This window comes from Lepus europaeus, chromosome 1 (genome assembly GCF_033115175.1).
Source record: "Lepus europaeus isolate LE1 chromosome 1, mLepTim1.pri, whole genome shotgun sequence".
NCBI classification, from domain to species: domain Eukaryota; kingdom Metazoa; phylum Chordata; class Mammalia; order Lagomorpha; family Leporidae; genus Lepus; species Lepus europaeus.
In genome coordinates, this window is record NC_084827.1 from 48,972,150 (window position 1) to 48,994,674 (window position 22,525).

The 22,525-nt window shown below is 44.0% G+C and overlaps 1 non-coding gene across 1 annotated transcript; it reads right to left on the minus strand.

The window, feature by feature from the left end:
• Positions 1 to 20,918: 20,918 nt before the first annotated feature.
• LOC133768549 (U6 spliceosomal RNA) lies at positions 20,919 to 21,027 on the minus strand. The gene has a single exon (XR_009867011.1). It is a non-coding gene; the product is annotated as a U6 spliceosomal RNA (small nuclear RNA).
• Between the last annotated feature and the right edge of the window lie 1,498 nt (positions 21,028 to 22,525).

A 22,525-nucleotide genomic window follows, 5' to 3' on the forward strand; every position in this document is an offset into this window, starting at 1 on the left:
CTTGCTTTAGAATTTCAGGAAAGTGCAGCAAGTCTTTGTGAGGCAAGGCAAAGAATTAGGGAGGGCACTTGGCATTTGGTTTCTGCCCCCAGGAAACCATTCACAGGGACCATTTCCATGGTTCTGTTAGCACCTGACAACTCAAAGTCCCCTGCAGTCACTTCACAAACGGCTACCCAGAAAGACCAGTCAGAGAGAAGGGAACCTTTTCCTTTGTTGCTCTACAAGTCCAAGGTTTTAAATCAAATGTCTGTCGGGAAATGGAAGAAAGAAAAAAATAATGGAGCCATCCAGGCTACAAAGTAGGTAAGCGCCCTCAGTTGGGTCCCATCCATTGCTGCCACCTTAAAAGGGACCAGACTTTCTGTAGGAGGTCCCTCTGCCTGTCTTCTCTTCCTGTATTCTCTCTCCAGGAGAAACCACATTAAAAAAAAAAAAAAAATCTCCCACTCTTCCTTTCTACCTTTCGTAGGTACCACACAATATATCATCCATAGAATCTGACCTAGCTTACTGCTGCTAATGGTAAGCCACACTACTTAACACCATTCCTACTAATGACCAATTTCTATCCATTCCAATCCGGCATATGCATCATCCACGTCCCTCTCAGAATGGAGAGAGTTGACAAGTGCATTGCTTTGCCTTTCAGCTGTTCTTTATTTGATGAACATATAGACAATTGTCAGACGGAGGGGTACATTAAAACTCCACAAAACGTCATTTTCCATTTACCAAGGCAGTTTTCTCTTCAAAGAGCCCCTTATTCAAAATTAAGGCTCTTTTGGCATTAGTCACAATCACCTAACTTAATTTTGCTTGTCTTCAAATGTTCACTATTCAAGGAGGAAATGTGTGCTACATATCTGACTTACAAAGCAACATTCTTTGTTTCCAGGCCACTGATGTAGGACTTTCTGATGACATTTGGAAACACCCTAAGAACTAGTCATAGGAAATCAGCCCCAGTGCAGCACAATGGAAGTGAATTCAGCTGAGGAATGAATCATTTCCTCCCAATTACAAAACGACATCTCAATGGATCAACTCACTAATGCTCCAGAAGAAGGGAAAACATGCTTCCCAGAAGGATTTTACCACCTCAAAATCTTTGATAGAATCTTCTTTTCTGAAACCTATGAAGTAAGGACTAAAAGTTGGAACAATCATGCTTTCATATTCCTTAAGAAAGCCATTATTGGTTGAGATAGAATGCTCTGAACTGTGTTCCAGATCGCCGCTGAAGATATTCTTCATCAAGTTCAGTGCCATAACAGATGGCCTTTCAGGGCATCACAGCCTGGCCGGGTCCATTGGAGAGCTGGTGATTCTGAGAGGCGCAAACGGGAATGGGTGGGCAGTGAGGGTGGGGAAGGAACTTACAAAGCAGAAAGCACCAAGTGATGTTTAAACGTGCAGAACCAACTTTTGATTACTTGGACTTCTTGGCGAAAAGTCATTTATGGATGGAACGTACTCAGATGTATGACATATGAATGTCTTCAAAGGAAATTCTTCTCTTGTACATTTACTCTGTAGATCCTGACTTCCTCTCTGCTGCTTTTTGGCCTTTATGAGTCATGATTTTGTAAAGCAAAACTCTTCTACTGCACTATGAGAGGACATGAAGGGCTGGTTTTCTTCTCTACGCATCTGATCCAACCTCTTTGACAAGTAACATGATTAATGTTTTTGCATCTGTATTCCTACTCCCTGTCTTGAATCATATTCTCTGGATTGAACGCTATTAAATAAGACAATAATATTACATAATCACATCGTTTTATGGTATAATTCCCTTCTCTCACGGTTACGAAGTTGAACGTTTTAAGAAGACAAACTCCTACCTTTGCAGAAGGTCTTATCCAAAGTTGTTCTTCCTTTTAATTCTTTAAGCCAAAACAGCTCTTCTTAGCATTGCTCTGTGGGTTGAAGAGAGGGGAGGAAATGTTAACGAGACACTGGTAGTCATCAATCACCGCGCACTGTCAATACAGGAGCTCCAACCGACTCCCTGATGGGCAACACAATTACAGAGAGCTCTGCAAGGAAAGACAAATTATGAATAGATTTGCCAAAACACATCTCTGCTGACTTCAATCAAAAGTGACAGCATGGGGCGGGTATCTGGCGTAGTGTTTTGAGTTGTCGGGTGGGAAACCACATCCCGTATCAAAATGCCTGGGTTCACGTCCTGGCTCTGCTCCTGACTGTAGTTTTCTGCTAACGCAGATCTGAGGAGGCAGCGGCAGGTGAAGGCTCAAGGATTTGGGCCCCATCACCCACTCGTAAGAACCGGACTAAGTTCCCAGCTTCTAGCTTCAGCCTGGCCAAGCCGGGCAGTTCTAGGTATTTAGGGGAGTGAATTAGAGTTCTCTCCCTCTCTCTCTCGCTCTCTGTGTACCCTCACTTTCAAAGAAATAAGTACATAAGTATTTGTTAAAAAGTGACAGCAGCGAGGTGACTAGAACTCTGGTGATCATACTATTAATGGATTCCATCCTCAGGAATCAGAAATGATTCTATTTTCAATTTAGGATTTTTACAACTGCATATATTACACACACACACACACACAGGTAAAATACTTCCTTGCTGTGAGCTCATTATTATTGTTATTTTTTTATTTAGTAGCATAGAAATTCCTTCACCTATATTTGAAAGGTTCCAAATTTTCAACGAAGGCCACGAAGAGAAGACTGGAACAGATGACACTCAAGACCGTTCCACCGGGGCTACGACATGCTCAGCTATCAGTGCCCACAGAGCTCCGCAGTCCCTAGCTCTCCCCTTCTTATCCTTTGCAAGTATCCAAGCTGAGAAACAGCCAGCAAAGGACAGCACGGGTGGGCAGGAGGACAATCACAGCTGGGCACAGGCTGCTTCAGTTTTTAGAGGGCTAACTCAGTGGTGCCCTGGGTTTTCCAAGAGTGGGTTTGTGCCTTTTTGGACTTTGGATTTTTGGAAACAGAAGTCACACTATCAACCTCTGAAAAACCTTTCACAGAGGGAAACAAATGTCAATTCAGAAACTCTGGGCTGCACTCAAATATTAGGATGAGGATGAATCACAAAATTATTCCACTTGTGAAAATATAAAGCCATGTCACAATCTCAGCTGTTTCAGTGTACACATGTGTTATAAAACATTTTCTTATTAAACTGCAAAAAAAAAAGCTTTAATGGCATGTAAAACTACTCTTATAGATTTCCATTGCATCCAGTGCGATGACATTTTATCAAGACAAAATATTAGTGTTGTGCAAGGGACTCTTCCTTGGAATAGAAATCACTATTACAGAAAAGAAGGATTTCTTCCTTTTCATTTAGTCCCCATTTTAAAGAAAACACCTCAGAAGTGTGTGGGAATCTATGAGAATCTGAAGTTATGTCTACAGTAACCACTCAAGTCAACAGACTTATATGGAGTATTTAATATGCATCTGTCAATACACTGGATAAATACAAGTAAGGCAAAAAGAATACAATATCAGTAAGACATCCTTCTTATCACCAGGGCTGCAGTACCTATGCTGATGGGGAAGACAGTCAGAACTGCCTCCAACCTGGAAGAAATGCAGTGCTCAGACAGCACATTGCAAAGCCACAGAAGAAGGAACAACGATTTTGCAAGGGAGCACCAAGGATGGCCTCCCACAGGAGACAGCAACTGAGCTGAATCCCGAAGTGAGGAGGAAGGGAAATCGGGGCAGACAGAGTGCAGCAGCAAAGGAAATGCACTGGCCAGGTGAGCAGTGTGTGCCCAGTGAGGCTACAGGCAAGGGCCTGGAGAACATGGCAAACAGGGCGTCTCCCCGTGTCCCCTGGGGCCTTCACTGCCCCTTGTGCTGGACTTTGAACTGGAGAACAATGCAAACCCATTGAAGGCTGACGCCAAGAGAAAAAGACAGTTTATCAGTAGTGTGGGCACCAGTGGCGATTCGAAGTGGGAAGGGCAGACTGCTTAGGAAGCGTTCCCATAACCAACGTCTAAGACCCTTGGTTTCCAAGGGTAACCCCTGCCTCCCCCAACAAGCACACACTGACTTACGGGAATCTGATCTTGCCTAGAAGAGGACTTGACTTCCAGGCAATTCAAACCCACCTCCCTTAGGAGAAAGCCGCCTGTCATGTCTTCAGCCTACTGTAACAGAGCTCTGCTTTGGGATTGAGACCAAAGCCTCGTCTTCCTAGATCAGTGTCCCCACTACAAGTATCTCTTTGGGGTAACCTCGCAGGCAAAGCATAATGCAAGCATTCTTGGGCCCTGGTTGTTCTCCAGATAATGCCTGGCAGGGCAGACACAACACAGAAGGGTAGCCTGCTCCTTCCTTCTTAAAGTCTCTTCTAAAACAAGTTTCCGTCTGTGGCAAAATCAAGAGAAACCTAAACAGTGCCAGACCAAACTCTTTAGGGGAATTATCAGCCCAACAGTCTGGCATCCCCCACTACGTTTAAAATACCTACACTAGACTGCTGTGCAGCGACTAAACTCTATTTCATAGACCACAAGAGTTTACAGCGAACTACTGGGGAGTTATCCAATTAAAGTTATGTCAATAAAATGAATGTAATTTTTAAGGACATGTTAGAGGAAAGAAGAGAACCAACATTTAGTGAGCTCCTATTAGGTTCCAAACCTGTAAATATATTATAGCAGGTGCTGCATGAATTCTGGGAGATCAGAGTCATCATCTCTGGCACAGAAACTGAAAGGGAAGCATCGGCAGGTGGAGTACATGATTCTGGTCACACACCTGGCAGGCAGTGTCTCTGCAAGACAAAACCACTCATGTAGGTGTTCAATGGCCATGCATTTGCTATTTCACCCCGTGGCTCTGGAGAGATGACAAGGAGAGACTTGGGGTGGTGGAGTCACTCAGATTTAAGAGGAGGGGAGCAGAGGAGGAAAGTGCCAGAAAGGGTGGCCAGGTGAAAAGAGCCATGGAGACAGCCTAGAAAAACAGGGTCAGGAAGGGAGGCAGTCTCAGAGTGGAAACACAGGAAGTAACGCACTCCCGGGTGCTACAGCTGCTGGCTCAAGTACTTGGGTTCCTGTTAAACCACGTGGGAGGCCTGGGCTGTATTCCTGGCTCCTGATGTTAGCCCTGCCCAGCCCTGGCCTTAGTAAACTAGCCTGAGGGAGTGAACCAGTAGATGGAAGCTCTTTTAATCTCTTTCAAATAAAATGAAAATAAAGAAATGAAAACAAGTAAGCCCCTTGAAACACTGAAGGAAGGAGGCAAGTGGGGAAACCTGTGCAGCTGTCAGTGGGGAGCCCCCGCAGCCCTGAGCAGGTGCTCTCATTGTCACCACCACAAAAGCCCCTGGCAATGACTCCTGCACTGTCACTTCCAAGCTTCTCCACCAGGTGTCATTTTTATTAATAATAAAAAGGGGCAGGCACAATACGCTACTGGGTAGGGTTCGGAAGAAGTTGCTTTTGAGCACAGATTTTATTTATTTTAATTTATTTCTATTTTATTTGAAAGGCATAGAAACAGAGACAGAGCTCTCAGTTCACTCACTTAATGCCCACAGCAAGCCGAGGCTGGGTCAGGCAGAGGTGAGAAGCCAGGCACTCAATCCGGGTCTCCCACGTGGGTGACAGGGACCCAAGTACTTGAGTCATCACCTGCTGGCCCAGTGCACGCATCAGCAGGAAGCTGGAACTGGAAGCAGAGCACTCTGACCCAGGCACTCTGACACGAGAGGTGGGCATCCAAAGTGGCAATTTAACTGCTGAGCCAAACACCTGCCCCTGAACATAGACTTTGAAAAGAAGTCAAATAAATGTGGGTTTGGGGGTAAGTTTGAACAATGTTAAGCATAATACAATTCTGGGGAATGCATTCTGACAAAAGCATTTCAGGGAACTTCAAAACAGTTCATGGAAATGGAATTACAAAGTATGGGCTTCATATGCATAAGATCAAAAAAATCCTATGCATCAATTTTTAGACTTGTTTTTGCATGCAAATAAATTATACTTTCAATTCCATTTTCCACAACCTTTTGCAAGTGCCCTCACATATTCATGATTTCATAGGTATGGTTGGAATATTGCTTCATCTTTGCTTTCACCTCCTTGTGGTGATTTATAACCTCAGGACTTTGCAAGGACCACCAGAAGATTACACATTAATTGCATCACCGTGTCAGCAATTATGCATTTCTGGGGAAGGAATTTGTGTGACATTCATTACTCTTGCTTTGACAACTATGTCAATGGTTTCTGTCACACAGAAACAAATTTAAGTCGATAAAGTAGGGTAATACATCATTTCCAAGGACTAGTTGTCCAATAGCTAAGTAGCAATTTAATTTTTTAACCCAAATACAATCAACTTATCCTATTACATAAAACCAGTCCTAAGTCCAAAGGTCAAGATGAGATCTCATGTATTTTTAAAGTAGCCTTCAGAAAAGATGAATGACATCCAGGTGAAAAATGTATGGAACCAAAAGGCCACAGTACACTAAATAGACCAATCATAATAAAAGTCATTGAGTGGTACACAACTTTAGCAAAAAGATTCATTAAGCCAGAAAAGTGAATATGTGCCTTAGCAACTCATAGCACAATAAAATAATGAACTTCCTAACTACCCCAGAATCAACTGTTATTGTTTGGCATACAACTGGCAGGGTTTGGTTGGGGTAGGGGAAGCTTTTGTTCTGTTTTTAAAATGAGAATCCATAATATTCAATACAACTGAAAATCCATTACAGCAAACACTTTTCGTAAAGTGCATCAGCAAGAAAAACACTGAAAAATCTCATTTGTTTATACTTTCTGGTAGAACTGTGAAGACGTTACTCTGGTTTCTTAGAGGTTGATTTCCAAAAACCAGCCTTTTTCACAAAACAACAAAGTGTAGATTACATTGAAATATTAAGCAGTTGACTCCTTCCAGCCAATTCTGGCTTTCAACTATGATGATTATTTACCATTGACACTCTTCAAAATATCTGAGAAATACTTTTAAGACATCAACTTTGAAAATTTTACTGTAACAATATATTTATAAACCTTTGCTATTATGTACTGTGCTATTATGTACTGTGCTATTATGTACTGTGCAGCATGCAAAATTGATATGATGGTAATTTATAAACTTATTTTTAAACTTTGGTCTTTGAATTTTTTCTTTCTGACAGGCAGAGTGGACAGTGAGAGAGAGAGACAGAGAGAAAGGTTTTCCTTTGCTGTTGGTTCACCCTCCAATGGCCGCAGCGAGCCGCAGCTGGCTCGCTGCGGCCGACACACCGCGCTGATCCAAAGGCAGGAGCCAGGTACTTATCCTGGTCTCCCATGGGGCGCAGGGCCCAAGCACTTGGGCCATCCTCCACTGCATTCCCGGGCCACAGCAGAGAGCTGGCCTGGAAGAGGGGCAACCGGGACAGAATCCGGCGCCCCGACGGGGACTAGAACCCAGTGTGCCGGCACCGCAAGGTAGAGGATTAGCCTGTTAAGCCACGGCGCCGACCTAAACTTTGGTCTTAACAAAGCTTGAGTGGCAGCAAAATCACCAACTAACACACAAACTCTGGTTTTTCTTAATTTTCTGCCTTTCCTGTGATCCTAGGACTGAATTTGGGGTCCATTCACCCTTATTACCTGGAGAAAAAAAGATTAATCACCAACCCCTTAAAATTGGCATTTATCTTTGATTTCTCTGGGGTGTGCCTATTATCCAAGGCTTAATTCATCTTGGCATGGTAAAAAAAAAAAAAATCACTCTGAAATCCAATTCTCCCCTTTGCCTGTGAAACAAAATGCATTCCAAAAAGCAGAATGTGCAATCTGAAATACAGCAGATTCACCAGTCAGTAGCTCAAGTAGATGATACCCGAAAGGGCCCACCTTGATCACAACCTGGCTGCCTGGGATCCTGAAGAAACAGGACTTTGACTCAGGCCCCAAGTTCAGCATCAAGGTCAGCCTACTCTTGCAAGTCAAGGAAACTTGCTAGGACTTGGGATCAACCCCACGATATGCACCTGGTAAAAGTCAGGGCAGAACAAGAAGGGATCTATCCCGACACATTCCAGTGAGCCGGTGTGTGCCATGCTTTGGCTTTCAGAAAAAGGAACTCACTGATCACTCGATAAATCAAATGAGATAAACTGAAGGCTCATTGACCACGGATTAGCTCAAGAGACTGCCATTTGCTAGCATGTGGACTGACATCCAGCAGTGAGCAAACTGCACTGAACTGAAGGCATGTTGGGCAGACGTGCCGATGCACCGGCAACTGTGCTGTCATACACATGACTGTAACATCCCATGCTACTTAAAGCACGGGGCATCCCATGACTGTAGGAGGATGTTCAGCATGCAGGAATGGTGGGCTGTCAACCCAAGACTCATGTCCCCATCTGTCATGCACACTGGCTATGACGAAGTGACTCCTCTCCATGGTCTACATCTCCACCTTGGAGCTGCATGAGACCATGAGATGGATGGGAGTTAGCGAATGTCATATCTTTGCTCTGATGTTTAGGAAGCAAGTGTGGCTCTTCCACGTCATCCTTTACACTTCTGGCTGGGTGTCAATGCCAGTGTTAACCTGAGAAGTCTCACCGCACGGCATCCCTCAGTGTGCGTCCCTGCCAAGCAAAGAATACAGAGGCTTCCCTCCACACTGCTGCCTGCCATGCTTGCTCACAGCGAACTCTGTGTGACATCTCCACAACTGGGGGGTTTGTTCCCAGCTAGCTCTGCCCTATTGAACAGAGTCAGCACATTGTGGGCATCATAGAAACCTGACATGAAATCTCATCTCCGTGGGTCTAAGTTGTGCCTACAGTATATGAGAAACAGATTTGATCTTGAACTACCGGTGCGTTCCAAGCACTAGAGCAAAACATGACTAAAATATATGAAATAAATCCTCACAGACACAGTGAAAGTAAGTGTTGACTTTGCCCATGGGAGAAAACAAAGTAGGCTGAGCTGTCAGCCAGTGAACACATAAAGGTCTTAAAGTCTCTGTATCACAGACAGTGGGAAAGCTACTTTTCACGTTCACTAAAGATAAAGCAAGCGCTTATAGAAGGATTTACCTGACGGCACAGAGAGTAACACTGTACCTAAGAAGCTGGAGATGACTGAAAGTGGAGTTTTGCCATACTCTGCTTCAGCAGAGAAGGAACCTGGAAATCCACTCTCCTACTGGCCCCAGGGAGTCTGCAGCACCCACAGCAACATGGAGAGCACCTCTAGGACAACAATGGGTAAGCTGCTGCCTGCTACGCTGGCATCCTGTAAGAGCACAGGTTGGAGTCCCAGCTGATCAACTTCTGATCCAGCTCCCTGCTACTGCACCTGAGAAAGCAGTAGAAGATGACCCAAGTGTCTGGGCCCCTGACATGCACCTGGGAGACCCAGATGGAATTCAAGGCTCCTGGCTTTGGCTTGGCCCAGCCCCAACCATGCTGGCCATCTAGGGAGTGAACCAGCAGATGGAAGATCTCTTTCTCTCTGTCTCTGTCTCTTCTCTCCCTCTCTCTATCTCTCCTCTCTATAACTCTGCCTTCAAATAAATAAACCTTTAAAAAATAGTTTCTAAACTTTTTCATACACAAAGAAGAAAACACATTTGTCAGCCAACATGGTAAATAGAGCTGTGGCAATTTACATATAGTCATGATCCCAAAGCAGCTCACAGGATTGGGAGAAGGACCGTGAGTGTGAGTGTGTGTGAATGTGTGTGTGAGTGTGTGTGTGAGTGTGAGCGTGAGTGAGTGAGTGTGTGTGTGTGTGGAGTCAGCGATGAGGGAGAAATGAGGATGACCTCTGGGTGTGAGAGGAGGGGATGAGATCTCATTCCTGGGTGAGTGGCCCCAGCGACCCCAGTCTCCCCAGGCATACTTGTATGACAGATGACATCATCACCAACCCAGACACAGAATACAACAAAGTCAAGGCACCCAATCCTATTCGACAAGCAAAAGCAGCTCATGGTTATGCATTTTACCCATCAGACTTCCACAGAAATTGTCTGAGAAGAAAAAATTATACGACAAATAAAATGTTTTATGAAGCCATGTTGCCGGGAGAGTTATGGTTCAATGGGTACAGACTTTCAATCTGAGATAGAAAAAAGTTCTGGAGGTGGACATCATGATGGCCACACAACAGCATGAATGTATTTAATGCAACCAACCCATACACTTAAAAGCAGTCACAAGGGTGAATTTTGTGCAATGTATAATTTACCACGCCTAAACGAAAACATGGCTATAGGCTTCCATCCAACTCTCTAAGTGAAAGGATCTAACAGGACAATTGTAGGGAAAAATTTCAATTTCTACTCTCCCCCATCAGTACTTTCTGTGTAACTGAGAAGTCAGGAAAAAATTAGTTTATTCAACAAATACTAACGAGCGATCACCACAACCCAGGTGCTGTTCTAGGCATGAAGGAAACACTAGTAAAAACAGAAGAGAAAAAAATCCTGCTCTCATGGGGCACTTCCTTATGCATCCCCTCACATATTCAACATTTATTCCATGTCTATCATTCTAGTACAACAGCAGAAAAACAGTGAAAGTCCAGAAAGACAGATCCTTCCTTGCTCTCAGGGAGCTTATCGTCGCCTGCAGGAGACAGATACTCATCCAATAATCCCAGAAATGGATGTAAAATATCAACTATGGAAAGGCAGAGGTGTGAGGTACTCTTGAGAGTGTTGTCATGGGAACTGGCTAGGCCAAGGACATCACTCTTGCCTAAGGAAACTACCTGAGCTGCCATCTCCATGGCTGGGAGGCGGACAGTGCAACCAGAATACAGCAGAACTGGGAGACTGGGAACAGGCTCATGACATTGGAGCAGCAACCAGAGGTCCTGCCACTCAGCGCCCTGCAGGGCTTCTGTCTTCACCTTAAGGACCACAGAAGCCAGGGGTGTATTTTAAGAAAGCTGAGAGGGGCCAGCACTGTGGCATAACATCTGCAGTGCCAGCATCCCATATGGGCACCTGTTCAAGTCCCAGCTGCTCCCTTCCTGATCCAGCTCTCTGCTAATACACCTGGGAAAGCAGTAGAAGATGGCCCAAGTCCTTGGGCCCCTGCACTCATGTGAAGGACCCAGAAGAAGCTCCTGGCTCCTGGCTTTAGATCAGCCCAGCTCAGGCCATTGCAATCATTTAGGGAGTGAACCAGTGGGCGGAAGACTTCGTCTCTCTTCCTCTGCCTCTTTGTAATCCTTTCAAAATAAATAAATAAATCTTAAAAAAAAAAAAAAAGAAAAGAAAGAAAGGAAAGAAAGCTAGCTAGCTAGCTGAGGGTAGGAGAGGAATGATTTGACCAGAAATAACACTTCTTTTGCTGCTTTAACAGTTTAAAAACTACCAATTGAAAATGAAGGCAGAACCTATAAAAATAGGGGAGACACTTTGAAGCTGTCAGATGAAAGGCAGTATTTACCATATCAAAGAACTATCGTGACCAGATAAGAAATTATAAACAGCACTCCAATGTTTCATTCTTTGGTATTGATCAAAACACGGTCTCTTGTGGTTCTAAAATATAATCTACTAATGAAGCTATATTAGATTAAAAGTGAATCAACTGAATGTGCAAGCCTGGTGAAATCACATTGCCCACACGTGATTAGTTTTATTTTAAGTGGATATTTGGAAAGGAAAAAAAATCATGCAACTATTTGATCAAAAAGATGAAATACATTAAGCTTCACAAACATGATTACTTAGGCATATTTTGTTGACACATAAGATAACAGAAGGGAATTAATTATTGTAATACTTTGACTAATTTAAGAGCTTTAACAAAGAATCAAACATATCCAGTATTTCTTCCTTTAGAATATCATTATCAATGCTAATATACACTGTTGAATGGGGAAAACTTCATATTAGCATTACACTACTGTGTGCTAAGAGAAGATATATGAGTATTATGAAGAGCTATTTATGGACTTCAAAAACATTTTGCACCAAAATAAATTTATCTTTTAATTTCATTTTTCTGTGAACTTCTTGAAGTTCTCTCATATTAAGAGAAACTGCACCTTTTGTGTAGAATCAAGTTGGCCTGGTACTCACTATTCTGATTTACAGAGGTGGCAGACATTTCTTTGCATCTCAAATTCCAGGTTAAAAACAGCAGGAAACACCAAGTTTCAATCTGTGTATGGAGCTATTCTGACCTCTGAACAACACAGCGAACTTCCAGACCATCTCGCAGAGATCAGAACTTCACTGACTTGACTTTTAATTGACATGCTTCATCTTTTCACCAAATTGTCACTTATACAACTCAAATTTATTCAATTTTTTCTGCTCCAATTACCTTAACAATGCAATGCATATAGTCAGAGGAAGGTTCTCCATGTGCTTTAGCCATGCTTTATTATAAACCACCTATCAAGTCCGGCTTGGTTGCTACGTCCTAGAAGCTGTGGCCTACTTATAAAGAAGCCCCTAGAAAATACTTTTTTGAGACTGACCTCAGGATGATCTCAGTTTTACAGTGTAATCTGACTTGATTTAAAATATAGTAATTTTTTAAAAATTTAACAGGCAGAGAGAGAGAGATCCTATCATCTGATTCACTCCCCAAATCTCTGAAATTGTCAAAGCTGAGCCAGACAGAGCTGGAAGCTAGGAACGCAAATCCAGGTCTCCCTTGTGGATGGAAGCAGCTCAGTGACTTGAGCCATCACCATTGCACCCAGGATGTGCATAGCAGGAATGCTAGAACTGGGACTCTGTATTCAAACCCAGGTACTCAGATCTGGGACAAAGGCTTCCCAATCTGCTCCTCAACTACTAGGCCAAGTGCCCACTCCTAGACCTAGTCATTTTGTTGTTCTATCAGATAACACTCGGATCTCACCAATGTTAACATACTTGGAAACAAAGACTTAGAAACAGTTCATGTGCAAAATTCTTCTTTAAAACACACTTTTAAATGCCCAACTCGATTTTCCATTGGTATCAAAAACTGTAATTCATGTTCTAACAGATATCACAAATAAGAAATCAGATTGTAAAGACAGGAATAAAAAATATAGTAAATCAGATTCGGGAAGAGAAAAGGGTAATGAATGCATTTTCCTTTAAAGAAAAGGGAGAACGCATTTTGTAAAAAAAAAAAAAAATTAAAAGTATCACTTGGCTGTGCATTTTGTTGTTCATAAAGATGAAATGGAAAGAGGTTTTAAAACACTTTCAAATGTTCAGCTGAAGATCACACATTTCTTTTTCCAAAGCTGGCAGGTTATTTTTGGTTCAAAATTCTCTTTAAGATGCTCTAGCTCTCTAGTCTCCTCTTGATACAGACACACACGTAGAAGTAGTTGCCTCGCTTTACATTTCCTCATCCTCCCCTGAGTATTGGACATTGAACTGAACTTGAGGTCTACTCATAATCCTTCTCTGGGAAGAAAAAGGAGTGAACCATACAGAAACAAACTGCAAAGAGTCCTAAGAATGACTCTGAGACACCTGCTCTGATGCTTGTCCTGCATTACCTGTAATATTGGTTGGCACCCGGGACCTACTAACATGGATTTAGTTTCTGTTTATTATTTATCGATGCAAACACCAGTTTGTTTTAGCCAAATGGAATTTTCTATTATTTGTTTTATTTATTTGAAAGGCAGTGAGTGCATCCACCCTCAAATGCCCTCAACAGTAAGGCCTGAGCCAGGCTGATGTCAGGAGCCTGGAACTCAGTCTGGGTCTCTCTCTTGGGTGACAAGGACACAAGTATTTGAGTCATTCAACATGCAGCCCACTAGGGTGCACATGAGCAGGAAGCAGAATCTGGACTCCACCAAGGGATGCCGACATGGGATGCTGATGTCCCAAGTGGTGTCTTGACTACTGTGCCAAATGTCCATCCCCCAAATGGAACTTTCTGAGCATAAACACAAGCAAATTCTAACAGGATTTAAACCATGGCTTGGAAGGCCAACCACTGTACTCACAGATTCCCCCAGAAATCTGAGCAGAGTGGCCTAATCCTGGTCAATATGAAAAGGGCTTTTGGAATCTCAGATGGTTCAGTTCTCTAAATCAGTCTCCTAACTTAGCTGATGAAAAGTCTGCTCTTATGGCAATCTGCAATAGGATCTGTTCCAGGTCACTAACCACACTGAAGTCTACCTATGAAGCTGTCTGATTAAAAGAGTATCTTAATGTAGCATGACCTATATTATTCAAACCAGTATTTGCAAATAAAGCAATCAAATTATGAATTCAATAGCTTCCCAGACAACATTAGGCAAATTACTCCTCCTGTGTGTACAAAATGGTGTTAATAATCCTGACCAATCTCTTAAGGTCTCTGGGGACAATTCATTTAGGAATTGTCTAAGTGCTGTACAAATGCTACTGATGTTATGAGAGCTTGGTTTTATTGCTGTTGGAAGGCCACTACCATCAAAAGGAATTCAGAGGTTTGATCAGAGGTGAATTAACAAAGCAAGGTCTACGCTAACACAAGCGCCCCCCCTGGCCCTGGATCACTGGGCCTGAAAGATGGCACAGATCAGAATGGGACTGAGGCTGGCATTCCCAGAGACACAAAGTTCCTGTTAACAGATCTCCTATTCTGTCTCTTTGCTTTGACAGTCATTACTTTGGAAGCAAGATAACTAATTTCCATTTGTTTGTTTGTTTGTTTGTTTGGCTCAACATCCTTTACATTCAAGCATAAGTTTGGAGGTGCCCAAGGCCTTTGGTTCTGAATCAGCACACTCAGGAACTCATCTGTCAGTAGACACAGGCTACATATAAACCAGATCTCTTTCATTTGATGGTGGTGGTGGTTGTTGATGGTGGTGATGCTGGTGTTCGAGCTGGGGTGGGTGCATATGCCTGCAACCTCTACACTTTCATCATTCATAGGGAAAGTTAGATCTTCTACCGACTTACATTTCCTCAATGTATTCATGTATTTGACAAATATTTTCTTGAGTATTTATTATGTAGCAGGCACTGTCCTAGATGCTAGTGACAGCAGTGAATAAAAGTGCTAGGAATCCCTTCTCTATTGTAGCTTCCATTCTAGCAAGTGAACACAAATAACAGGCTAAATAAATGGGCAAGTAATTATTTATGCTGGGATGAAAAAGTAAACTACGGTGACAATATGGGAGTGCAATGGTGGGCAGGTGCTGTTACTTTAAATATGAAAGTGAGACAGCCATAGTAGGCCTTTGCAGGCTGGGTGAGAATTCCTGGTTAATGCAAAGGCCCCAATGTGGGAGCTCATTTGCCTGTTTGAGAACAGCATGGAGGCCAGGACAGCTGAGCGGGTTGGGCAAGGGAGTAGAGAGAGGGGACACCAGATGATCTAGGGCTCCGACAACACTGCAAGGCCACTGGCTTTCATCTGGAGTGAAGTGGAAGCCCCCGAGGTGCTTTGAGCATCAGAGTGACAAGACTGGCTTCCCTTTTGCAGGACGGAATAGGCTGCATTGAGGAAAGGATGGAAGGGAGCAAGGTTGGGATGGAAGGATACTATGAAAGTCTATTACAGGGGCTGGAGCTGTGGTGTAGTAGACTAAGCCCCTGCCTGCATCGCCACCATCCCATATGGATGCCAGTTCTAGTCCCAACTGTTCCTCTTCCAATCCAGCTCTCTGCTTATGGCCTGGGAAAACAGTGGAGGATGGTTCCAGGTGCTTGGGCCCCTGTACCTGTGCGAGAGACCCAGAAGAAGCTCCTGGATCCTGGCTTTGTATTGGCCCAGCTCCAGATGTTGAGGCCATTTGGGGAGTGAACCAGTGGATGGAAGATCTCACTCTGCCTCTCTCTCCCTCTGTCTGTAACTCTGTCTCTCAAGTAAATAGATATTTAAAGAAAAAAAGCTCACTACAGTGGTCCACAGCAGGTGTTAATGGCATGACCCAGCAAGGTAAGCATGGGCAGAGTTCCCAGCTTTCAGTTATTGAACACATCTTTTCTCACCATAGTTTCTTGTTTGATTTCTTTCACTTCCTAAGAAAATATGTCTTCTACAGAACTTCCTGTTCCCATGTCCTCCCTTTAAAAAAAATATTTATTTATTTGAAAGGCAGAGTGACAGAGAGGGAGAGACAGAGAGATCTTCCATCTGCTGGTTCAATTCCCTAAATGGACACACAGTTGGGACAGGTCTCCCACATGGGTGGCAGGGACCCAAGAACTTGGGCCATCTTCCATTGCCTTCCCAGGAGCATCAGTAGGAGGCTGAACTGGAAGTAGAACAGCTGGGACTTGAACACGCACTCCAGTATGAGATGCCGGTGTTGCAGATGGGGCTTAACCCACTGTATTAACACAGTGGCTCCAACCTTCCTATTAATAATAATGCTTTCCCGCCGGTGCCGTGGCTCACTTGGCTAATCCTCCGCCTGCGGCACTGGCACCCTGGATCCTAGTCCCAGTTGGGGCGCCAGGTACTAGTCCCGGTTGCTCCTCTTCCAGTCCATCTCTCTGCTGTGGCCTGGGAAGGCAGAGGAGGATGGCCCAAGTGCTTGGGTCCTGCACCTGCATGGGAGACGGGGAGGAAGTACCCAGCTCCTGGCTTCAGATCGGTGCAGCGTCAGCTGTAGCGGCCATTAGGGGAGTGAACCAACGGAAGGAAGACCTTTCTCTCTGTCTCTCTCTCACTGTCTATAACTCTCTCTCTGTCTCTCTCTCACTGTCTATAACTCTCTCTCTCTGTCTCTCTCTCACTAACTCTGCCTGGCAAAAAATTTAAAAAAATAAAAAATAAACAAAAAGAATAATAATGCTTCTCCTTACATCAGATCATTTTCAGCAATGGTCACAATATGTCAAATTGGGCAAAATAAAATCAACATGAAGTCACTCTCCAAAAATACAAACGACTTGACAGGATTCTATTGAGGTTCTCAGGAAAGACTTGTGCCTCTCTCCAACGGGCTCTGCATCACTGAAGTGGAAGCCTCCCATCTGAGTGGTGAGGCCCGGAGTGCACTGGGTGTAGAAGTCTGGGATGAGGCAGCAGCTTCTGTTTTTAGTAACTGCTACAAATCCACTGGCATTTCCACCTAAGACCCAATACTGGTGCACAAAAACATATCTGAAGCAAATTACTCACCTGTTTTAATAGGCTGACATGTCCATATTTTTTTTTTTTTTTGACAGTCAGAGTGGACAGTGAGAGAGAGACAGAGAGAAAGGTCTTCCTTTGCCGTTGGTTCACCCTCCAATGGCCGCCGCGGTAGTGCGCTGCGGCCGGCGCACCGCGCTGATCTGATGGCAGGAGCCAGGTGCTTCTCCTGATCTCCCATGGGGTGCAGGGCCCAAGCACTTGAGCCATCCTCCACTGCACTCCCTGGCCACAGCAGAGAGCTGGCCTGGAAGAGGGGCAACCGGGACAGGATCGGTGCCCCGACCGGGACTAGAACCCGGTGTGCCGGCGCCGCAAGGCGGAGGATTAGCCTAGTGAGCCACGGCGCCAGCCTGACATGTCCATATTAACCAAAGAAATACTCATTGGGGGACGGGCGTTGTGGTGCAGTAGGTTAAAGCTGCTGCTTGCAATAATGGCATCCTACATTAGAGCACCAGTTCAGATCCTGGCTGCTCTGCTTCCGATCCGGCTTCCTGTTAAGGTTACTGGGAAGTCAGCAAACGATGGCCCAAGTGCTTGACCTGAGCCACCCATGTGGGGATGGAGTTCCTGGCTCCTGGCTTTAGCCTGGTTCTGCCCTGGCTGTTGTGGCCATTTGGGGAGTGAACAAGTGATGGAAGATCTCTCTCTTTCTCTCTCTCTAACTCTCTCTGTCTCTCCTTCTGCTTTTTTAAAAAATTAATTAATTTACAGTCAGAGTTACAGAAAGAGAAGAGAAACAGAGACAGAGCTTCCATTCACTGATTGACTCCCCATATGGCTGCAATGGCAAGGGCTGGGCTTGGCTAAAGACAGGAGCTTGGAACTTCTTCCAGGTCTCCAACATGGATGCAGGGGCCCAAGGACTTGGACCATGCTCCATGGCTTTCCCAGGATCATTAGCAAGGAGCTGGATCAGAAGGAGAGCATCCAGGACTCAAACCAGCATCCATGTGGGATGCAGGCATTGCAGATGGTGACTCAACCCACTGACCCATGGTTCCCTCTGCTTTTCAAATAAATAAATAATATATAAATATAGATAAATAAATACTATTTCTCTGTATGTAAAATTTAGTTCATTATTAGTTTTAAAACTAACTACAGCCAGGGCCAGTATACCCAGACACTATGTACCAGGTGAACCTAAGCCCTAAAGCCCAGACTACAAGAAACAACAGGAGCACAGCCTCCCTTCACCAAATGCAAAGAAGGTACCTGCATCCAGCACCATTCCATGGTCTCTAGAAAGGTGGATGTGAGGGGGCTACCTCCCGAGGGAAGACTCTAGAAATGGCCCTTGTGGGAGAGGAGGAAAACACAAGGATCTTTTCAAGAACTTCTCAAGAAGAAAAGTTCTCGGCAACTTCAGAGCCAGTGAGAAGGAGGAATTCTGGACTACCAGGGCATCTACTCCAGGTAGCCGGGAGGAAGTATCTCACTCTTAGTCTGGGTCTCTCTCTCTCTCTCTCTCTCTCTCTTTCAGGATAGTTAAGAATGAGGACTTCCATAAGTGGGATATGTCCTTTATTAATGGATTATTACTTTACATGAATTTTCTCTTTTCTTCTTCTTGGGTGACTTAGTAGGAAAAAAACTCTTGAGAGAGAGCAGGCATTTAGCCTAATGGTTAAGAAACCCATATCCCACATTCAGTGCCTGGACTGGATTCCTGGCTCCAGCTCCTAGCTCCAGTTTCCTGCTAACACAGACCCTGGGAGACAGTGGTGAGAGTTCTAATAATTGGGTTCTGATACCCACCTGGGAGTTCCTGACTCCAGCCAGCCCAGCCTCATCTCCTGTGCGCATTTATGAAGTGAACCAGCAGATGGAAGTTCCTTCTCTCTCCCTCTCTCCTTCCTTCTCAAATACATTTAAATTTAAACAAACAAATAAACCTGTTGCCTGACATTGAGAAAATCAATTGTTTTGCTAACCTGCGACTCTAGCCCCTCCAAGTGTCAACACTACTTGCTCTCTCACCTTCTGCAGAGCCTGACTTGCTCATCACCTCCATGAGGGCTTTTTAGGCCACTGGCCTAAAGGGCAAGCTGCACCCAAATCCCCATTTCCTTTCTCTTCATTGTATTTCCCCTTAGTGCTTATCGCCATTGAACACTTTCTTTTTCTAAATGTTTAGTTATCTACTTTCATCTACTTGGAAGACAGAGCAACAGACAGAGATAAAGACACAGAGAGATCTTCTAGCCACAGGTCTACCACAGCCATGGCTGGGCCAGGCTGATGCCAGGAACCTGGAACTCCATCTGGGTCTCCCATGTTAATGGAAGAGGCCCAACACTGAGCCATCATCTGCTGCTGTCATGTATTATCTGAGAGCTAGAATGGAAGCAGAGGGAGCTGTGACTGGACCCAGCACACAACAATAGGATGTGGGTATCCCAAACGGTTGTTTAGCCTCCTACACAACAACACCTGCCCCTAACATTTTCTTGTTTATTGTCCATCACCAGGACATAGCCTTTGTGAGAACAGGGATTTTGTCTTCTTTGTTCAGGCTAATCTCCAGTGCCAAGAACAATGCTTAGCTCACAGCTTTAATAAACATTTGTTGAATGAGTGAATTAATTCTACTAGGTGAACTGATAAGACTGTTGATTTGAAATCTATCTTTAAAAGATCAGTTTTGGTCAGGACATGCTTAGAAAGTGCTTCTGGAAGGAAACACAAAAGACTGACAATAACATTTATCTTGGGGGAAAAGGACTTGAGGGGAAGATATTTACAGATGATTTCATAGCTTTAGGGGCAAGTGTGTAGTGTGGTGGGTTAAGCGGCTGTTTAGGAAGTCTGGATCCCATGTTGGAATGCCTGGATTAGAGAAAGCAGATGATGGCCCAAGTCCTTGAGTCCCTGTCACCAATGTGTGAGACCCAGATGGAGTTCCTGGCTCCTGGTCTCAGCCTGGTCCAGTCCTGCCTGCTGTGAGCATTTAGGGACTGAAATGGAGGATGGAATATCTCTCTCCATTTCTCTGCCTTTCAAATAAAATGAACATAAATAAGTATAGCTTTATGTACTGGTCAGTCTTTTCTCCCCCCTACTTGTAAGAGAAACTTCCTGTGGCAGGTTTATTCAATCCTTATTTTAAAAAAAAAATGGCATTTTGGAAATATTTTCCTTTTGGAAGCAGCAGCTGCAAAAAATGGACACTGGGTTAAATCTGAAAATGTGACATGATCATGACACAGGGTCGGGATATCCTCCCATACTGTAAATTTTCAAGCAAAATTCAGTTATAAATGTTTGTACTTGGGGCCAGCACTGTGGGATAGTGGGTAAAACCGCCACATGTGATGCTGGCATCCCCTATGGGTGCCGGTTCGAGTCCTGGCTGTTCCACTTTTGATCCAGCTCCCTGCTAATGGCCTGGGAAAGCAGCAGAGGATGGCCCAAGTGCTTGGGTCCCTGCACCCATATTGGAGACCCAGAAGAAGCTCCTGGCCCCTGGCTCCTGGCTTCAGACTGGTCCAGTTCTGGCCATTTGGGAAGTGAAACAGTAAATGGAAGGGTGCTCTCTCTCTTTCTCTCCCTCTCTCTCACTCTGGCTTTCAAATAAATAATCTTAAAAAAAAAAAAAAAACAGTTTGCATTGCCGAACCCAAAGCCCAGCAAAACTTCCCATCATCTCAGAAAAGGTGTTTACCACATGCATCAAACACATCTGCACAGCTACATCCAGCACTCCTCTTTTAAAGACTTGACTTTACACCTGTAATACTGCACAGCATGTTTTAAACACTGAAGCACAGCTCCCTAACAAGATGAAGACATAGTCTACCTTATTAGAAACAAGATAAAATACAGAACACTATAAATTTGTGTGCCATCGTTGCACGGGAGCCATGCTGATCTTCTCTGTATAGTTCCAATTTTAGTACATTATCATCACTCACACAGATGCCTGAACACTGTGAATTATGGGCTAATTTTTAGTTCTTTGTATAATCTTCAATGGCTGAAAATTAATAAATGTTAATTTTACAACAGTTGCATACGTGTACACAAATCTACACAAGCATATGCTGTTTTGGGAGCAGCATGCAAAGCTAATATAAAAAGATACAGCTAATAGCTATTCTGCACTTTGAGTGCCCAAGTAGACATCACACATGACAGTATTAACAGGACTGGCTAGGTGGTACAAGACAATGCCAAGGGCAACTGTGGTGAGTGAAGACTTCCCACTAATCAGGCCACTCTGAACACTGCAGAAGGAACTAGGGAAAGAACCACACCTTCTTTATTCTAGTAACAGGGTGGTTGGTTTTTCAGTCGGGGCCAGGCTTTGAAAAGCATTGTAGTTTCTTCTGAATTCCAGGGTAAGTCTAAATGTTACCATAATATAGTATCCATAATGAGATTTTTCTGGAAAACATGAGAGAAAGCCATGAAAACCAATGGACAATCGGTAGAGAGAAGGGGATTGACAAAGGAGCAGAATTAAGTTCTAAGAGGACATTCATTTGAAAAGTCAGAAAACTCAGAATGAAAAGCCGAGTGACAGTAACTCACTGGCAGCAATAAATATTATTTTGAGTAGAATTCAAGGACACATGAGACCCAGGCTATACATACCCCGGGAGGTAGATTTATAGATCTGATCATTTATTTTCTGTGAATGAAACGTAAACATCAAGGTTTGGGACAGAACCCTAGATTTCTATTTGTGATGAACAGCAGTCCGTCTGTGGGCACAGAAAGCTCAGCAGAAGCTAAGGACAAGAGCAGACAGCAGTGAGGGTGGGAACTTGTGTCGAAGGACAGGAAAGAGGGGTGCAGGAACCTCGCACATCACGCTGCCTGGGTTCCACACTTCCTGTCACAACACACAGTTATTCTGGCACCTTCTCTCTCCTCTCTCTTGCTCTCATTCTCTTGATGATTCTACTTCCCCAACCAAACAGGATTTGATTTTTAATCTAACTACCACCAGCTGTTGCCAGAGCCTTCTTATTAAAAGGCTTAGTCCAAACAGTCTGATCATTAAAGCAAACAGGGAGCAAGCACATGGATCCCACACTGCGTTTCAGAAGCAGCCGGGATGGGAATCAGCCCTGCAAGTCCCTGGCTGGGTGGCTAGGACATGTTGCTCAGTCTCTGTAGATGCCATGCTCTATGACCCCTAAAGGTGGCTGACGCAGCCTGCTCTCTTTGCAAAAGATCATTAAGAGGATCAAATCAGACAGTGCAAACTGTCCAGGTCTGTGTACAAACCTCAGTTGTTGTTTTTTTTTTTTCATGGAGAATTCCATGCTATTTTGCCATCATCCCTAGAAAATGTAAATAGAAACAGGAACACTATCCTATCCTAACAGCAGTATCTTTTAATACACTTGCTTCATGTCTAGCCATAACAAAAATCAGATGAGAATGTTTCAGGGGTGCTTCTACAAATACA